This window comes from Zonotrichia leucophrys, chromosome 10 (genome assembly GCF_028769735.1).
Source record: "Zonotrichia leucophrys gambelii isolate GWCS_2022_RI chromosome 10, RI_Zleu_2.0, whole genome shotgun sequence".
NCBI lineage: Eukaryota > Metazoa > Chordata > Aves > Passeriformes > Passerellidae > Zonotrichia > Zonotrichia leucophrys.
Window position 1 is genome coordinate 6,692,392 of NC_088180.1, and position 6,411 is coordinate 6,698,802.

Consider the following 6,411-nt stretch of genomic DNA (forward strand, 5'->3'; position numbering starts at 1 on the left):
CTGCCCTTGCTTTATCCCCTGAGATTCCATGGAAATCTGGCAGCTGGATTCAACTCTTTTTATTTGTGTTTCTGATAACTGTTCTACAGTACAGGCATCTTCAGAATCAAAAATGTTGATTCTGTACCCTGAAAAACATGACCCTCTATGGGAATACATGTGTATGGGTATGTATGGGATGAAATTCTCCCTGCACTGAAGCCAGACAGGCTTCCTGCCCTGGTGGCAGAGTGGTTGTGTAGCAGGAGTCTCCTGCAGAGTGCAGCCATCAGTTGCTAACATCTTGAACATCTGAGATGGAAGTGAAGATGAAAGTTTTTTACTTTATAACTAGAAATTGAATGAGTTACTAGTGTGCTTTCCCTTTTTTCCACTGAGATTTCTGTTCTTCCCCTTCTGTGCCCCACTCTTGATTTTCCCCCCTTTTTTCAATAATTTAAAGATGTTCAAATAATCAAATTTTGTTCCTCTGCTATGGAAAACACCACCACCATAATTGAGTCCCTTTATTCTGAAATTAATTTTGTAAGTTTATTTAAGAGGCATTAACAAAACACCTGCCTCTTTAATTTAGCAGCGCTTGCTGCCAAGCATGTGCTGCTGCTTGGGCTTCATGTTTGTTATCTGATGCCTCAGTCACGCTACAGAAAGTGTTGCATCTGTTCAGTTCTGGCTGAGATTGTTCATTTCCTTCTATTCAGATGCTGACTTCTCAAGTCTTAACATATTGTTTACTTTGCTGCTTTTTCATTCACAGCCCTGTTTATAATGGGAAGGCAGGCAAGGTTTCCTGAGAAGAGTTGTGCTATGAAACAAAGTACTGTTATTTCTGAGGGTGTGGAAAGTATTCTTCACCTATTAGACTATTATGTGCCTAATGCTGAGGAAATAATAGTATTAATGTGCTTAAACTGGTCCTCTTAATGGTTCTGAGAATGTCAGAATTTATACCCAAGATGTATGTCTGATAGGTGATCAGAAATCATTGCTGATATAAGCTGCTGGTTATTCATATTCCCTGTCTTAGAGACACATTTGGAAGGAAGCTGTGGTCAGCAAAGAGAGAAAAATTATATAAATGTGTCATGTCCAGCTTAGTACTATATTGATTTATCTAATATTTGATTCAAATAAACAAACTCCATGGTAAAAATATTTACCTACTACTTTGTCCTCTGAGACTGTGCTATTAGGCTGTGCAAACAAGCAAAGGTACTAACACTCACAGAACGATAAATATATTTGTTTTACAAGTTGTAAGTGCAAAATAGAAGACAAAAATCCAAAGTACTAACTGATGGGTGCTGCATTTTCTTTCCTGGATGATCTGACTTTACTTTTAATTGTGGTTTGAAAAAGAAGTTTTTAAAAATTGTGCATGTTTTAAAGAAGTATTCTGTGATGCAGAGAATTGTACTTAGCAGAAAAGAGCAGCTGTTACTGGAAGTTACAGTTAATTGTTGTATTTTCCAGCACAAGGTTGTTTGGTGGGAACAGTGGGGGAAAAATGCAAGCAACTGCCAAAAAAACAAGCATGTGAGGTGAAACTTGAATGTGCTCTCATGAGAACTTTCTAAGATTCATAAGTAACTGAGGAAAGCAGGCTGTGTTTAAGTCTCTGGAGATGTATGTGCTGTATGGAGGCACAGCACACAGTGTTGGCAGAAGAAGGGAAGGACAACAGAAAGTCACAGAGACTGATATGATAGGAGGGTAAGGCTCATCAGGATGGATGGAGGATAAAATGCTGCTGCCACTTCATATACTTTTGTTGGAGGGTTGTGTGTTTGTTTGGGGGTTTTTGTTTCCTTTTGTGATTCTCAGAGTAAATTTGGAGCACCTCTCCTTTCCCTTACTCCCACAGCACAGGTTTGCCTGTGCTTTTTTAATGAAACAAAAGCATGGCCCTGTTACAAATCTGTAGAGGAGAAGATGGATAAACTAGCGAGGAGCATTTTGTGAGCCCTGCAGGCCAAATCTGATGTGATCCATGTACGCCCAAGAGGAACTGCAGCAAAAAATCCCACCTGGGCTCTGGCTGCAGTTAGAGCAGTGGAAAGCTGTGGCAGGAAGGGGAGAAGAGGCCCTGTGGTGTGGGTGCTCCTGGCCTGGCACTGCCCCCTGCTCTGCTCTGGCACTGTGCTGAGCTGCAGAAGGTGCCACAGGGACTGTGCTCTGGGAATGCAGCTTGTTAGTCCATCTGTTCTTCCAGCACAGGGCTGTAAGACATTGTAGGTCATAACAGGCAGCTATTTATTTCTTAAGTCCTTAGGTGCCAGAGGGGAGGTTTCTGTTATATATGTAAAAATAGCACTGGAATGCATTTATTAGGAATTGACTGTATTTATTTTGAACCACAATATTTGAACATCCAGATCCACAGACAAAACTCCAAGAAAATACAGTTTCTGCTATACTCTGAGCTCAGTTCTCTGATCACTTATCCTTGCCTGTATTGCCACCCATTGTGAATAATTTCACTGACTTCAATAAAACAACATGCAGTAGCCAACTTTTAACTCAGTACTATTTGCAGCTTTCCAAATTACTCCAGTACTCAGTTTAGCTCTAAAGAACAAAGACATTGCTCCCAAAAAAAACAAACCCAAAATGAAAGTTGAACAATGCCCTGAAATTAATTTCTTTCAACATTAAAATCAAGACTGATTACTATTAATTCATTAATCAAAATATCTTTCAGGTAGAAAAAAGTGTTGCCAACTGGTATGTCCGGTTTTCGGCTGTTTGGAGGGCCTGGAAATGCCCGGGGTGGCCTTGAAGCAGCCCGCGTTTCAAAGGATGAGAAGAGGCTTCAGTTCTTCTTTCGGTCTCTGTGTTTATTAATTGTTTATCTAAAAGATTTTCTTTCGGCCTGACAGAGGTCTGCTCAGCAGCCAGCCATGAGCACACTCTCCTCCCCTCCGGACGGTCACCTATCTTTATACCCAAAGTTGCATATACAATATTTATCATTTTTCCCCAATACCTTTCACCCTTATTGCCCGGTGCACTTTTAGTAACAACCAATCTCAAAGTGCCACCATCACCACAGAAGATGGAGGAGAAGCAGAAGAAGAAGAAGGACAGGACATGCCCCAATTCCTCCATCTTACTTCTCTAAACCCCCCTGTACAGAAATCCTAAACCCTGTGTCTCACCACTCTCTAACTAACTAATCCCTTCACCATTCACCCCGGTGAAATCCTCCTATCCTCATACAGGTGTCGTCTCCCGTGTAGGATCAAAGTCCAGCCACCAGGCACTTCTGGCAACATTCCAGGACTCCCGAGCCCCCCAAGGGTGGTCTCGGTGACTCGGCACCTCAGTCCTGAGGTGCTGAGATCCCACATCTCCCCCTTCTGTTTGCACCAAGAAAACCTCTTTTGACGGGTCACTGGTTTTGATAGAGAGTTTACTGCATCCAGCTTTTTCATAATTTCCTCTGTTAGTGGGCTGAAGCTGAACACCAAACCTTTGTGCCACTGGGTTTAAATGTGGTTGGTTTGGATCTTTCTCTGGTTTATCATCACTTGAAGGCTTGACTGCCAGAGGAGGCTTAGGCTGAGCAAATTTGTGAAGAGTACTGGGTCCTGGACAAAATGGAGTATATCCTTTATCTGTAAATTTCTCAAGTGCTGCTTTCCTTGTCTGTAATCCTTTAGGGGCATCTTGTCTTGGGATTTTGAAGGGTCGACTGTTTGAAGGATCCTCTGTGCCTCTGTCAGATATCTCAAATCTCTCCATGAGTAACTTCACCCGTGGCTTCTGACTCATAATTTCAGGTTTTTGTCTCTACAAGCCTGCTGGGCAGTATGGACTGTACTAGAGGGTGTAAAAGTTCTTTCAATGATCGCTTGACCTGTGGGTGAATGTGGAATACCAAACGTGTGTCTGACACCCCATCTTTTCAGGAATTTGTCAAGCACCCTGCCTGTATACGTTGGACCATTATCTGTTTTTATCTCCTGAGGCACACCTAATGCTGCAAATGCTTGCAGAAAATGTCGGCAAGCATGGTCTGCTGTTTCCCCTGCATGTGCTGAAGCAAAGACTGCACCTGAGAATGTATCCACAGAAACATGAACATTTTTGAGCCTCCCAAAAGATGGATATTTCGTGACATCAGCTTGCCACAACTGAAGACTTTGCAGCCCCCGCGGATTGATGGCTCCGGTGGAAGAAGGTGGCTGCACAAACTGACAGTCTGGACAAGCACTAATGATCTCCCTCGCCTGACTCTTTGTGAGACGAAAGGACTCCATCAGCGCTTGCGCATTCTGATGAAAGAACGCATGACTTAACCTTGCCTGCTCAAAAATGTCCGGCAGTGTTTGCGAAATGGGCATTGTCAACCTGTCCGCTCGAGCATTTCCTTCTGCTAAAAATCCTGGAAGTGTCGTGTGCGCTCTAATGTGTGTGATAAAATACTCTCTTTCCCTGCTCTCTAGCAGTGTTTTCAAGCTCGTCAGATAGGAGTATAAAACCCCATTACTGATGTCTTTCAAGAGCGAACCTTCCAATCTCTTGACCACACCCGCGTTCCAAAGGATGAGAAGAGGCTTCAGTTCTTCTTTCAGTCTCTGTGTTTATTAATTGTTTATCTAAAAGATTTTCTTTCGGCCCGACAGAGGTCTGCTCAGCAGCCAGCCATGAGCACACTCTCCTCCCCTCCGGACGGTCACCTATCTTTATACCCAAAGTTGCATATACAATATTTATCATTTTTCCCCAATACCTTTCACCCTTATTGCCCGGTGCACTTTTAGTAACAACCAATCTCAAAGTGCCACCATCACCACAGAAGATGGAGGAGAAGCAGAAGAAGAAGAAGGACAGGACATGCCCCAATTCCTCCATCTTACTTCTCTAAACCCCCCTGTACAGAAATCCTAAACCCTGTGTCTCACCACTCTCTAACTAACTAATCCCTTCACCATTCACCCCGGTGAAATCCTCCTATCCTCATACAGGTGTCGTCTCCCGTGTAGGATCAAAGTCCAGCCACCAGGCACTTCTGGCAACATTCCAGGACTCCCGAGCCCCCCAGGGGTGGTCTCGGTGACTCGGCACCTCAGTCCTGAGGTGCTGAGATTCCACACTGGTATTATTATTAGTTTAATGTGTTAAATATCAATTGTTATAAGGAAATTGCATAGTTCATGCCAAGTCAAAATACGGTTTTGTTTCTTATAAAACAGCTAATGCCTGTATAAATTTATGGAATGAGGTGATTGTTATTGTTCCCATTAACTATTATGTTTTTGTAGTAAAGAATCAACTGAGGTTTGTCCCAAAAGCAGGAATTCATTCCTTGAAATGTAAATTTTCAATCACAGACAGGTCTATAATATCTTGTTACTGAATGAAATTCTGGCTTTTGTGAATCCAGGATGAATTGTGGTATTAATACTATGTGTCCCCAAAGAATTTACAAAATATTGAATGATTAATTAAAAATTCTTTAAGCAAGCACAGAATTGACAATAATTTGAGACATATTTAAGACATTGTTATGCTAGCATGCTATGTGTCACTGCTTAAGATTTGCATGTTAATAACTTCAGGCAAGTAAATGTCACTCAGACAGAAATTCTGTGCATAGGAATGGCATGAGTAGGAGAACTAAGGTTTTATATTTTCTAGACAGAACATGTTGTGATCAAAAGGATTTTGAGAAAATGAACAACTTTATGTACCTTGGCCAATGCACAGGCCTACAGCGAGTGTGGGCTAGTCCCTGAGCAGGCTGGATAAATAAACTGTCCTTTTCTCATTCCTGACCTGTATTCTCCTTTTCCCCATGGAAAGGAAAAGTTTTCCATGGTGGATTGAAGAGGCAATATAGTGATGCATATGGAGCCTACTGACTGTGCAAAATCCTAACACAAGTGATAAGCTGCCCCTACTATTTTGGATGGAATTGGTTACTTCTAGTTAATTAGCTGTTTATTTTCTGCACAGATATTTCATGTTGGATGTTGGTGTCAGTGGAAGGGCTGACCCCGCTGAGGGCAGCCCTCAGACTGGCTCTGCCTCTGTGATCCCTCTGCAGACATAGGAGCCACCTGGGAGCGCTCCTGCCCAGGGGTGGCCAAGGGGTGAGAGAGAGCACTAATGTTTTATTGAATTAAACCAAAGGATCAGGCTGCAACTGCATTTGCACCCCATCCTGCTTTATGTGGTGCAGTTTATCAATACACAGGACAGAGGATCTAGCTTGTCTCTGCTACCAAGAAAAGGTTTAAAATTAGGACTAATTTTCACATTGTATTTTAGATTCTTCTCTGCTCAGACTGAGAACTGTTTCTGTAAGCTCTCCCTTCTTGTTCCTAAGACTCTCTAGCCAGTGATACAAGGATGCATGGATCAAATGTGCATGGATATGGCAGAATTTAACCCACAACAGATAGG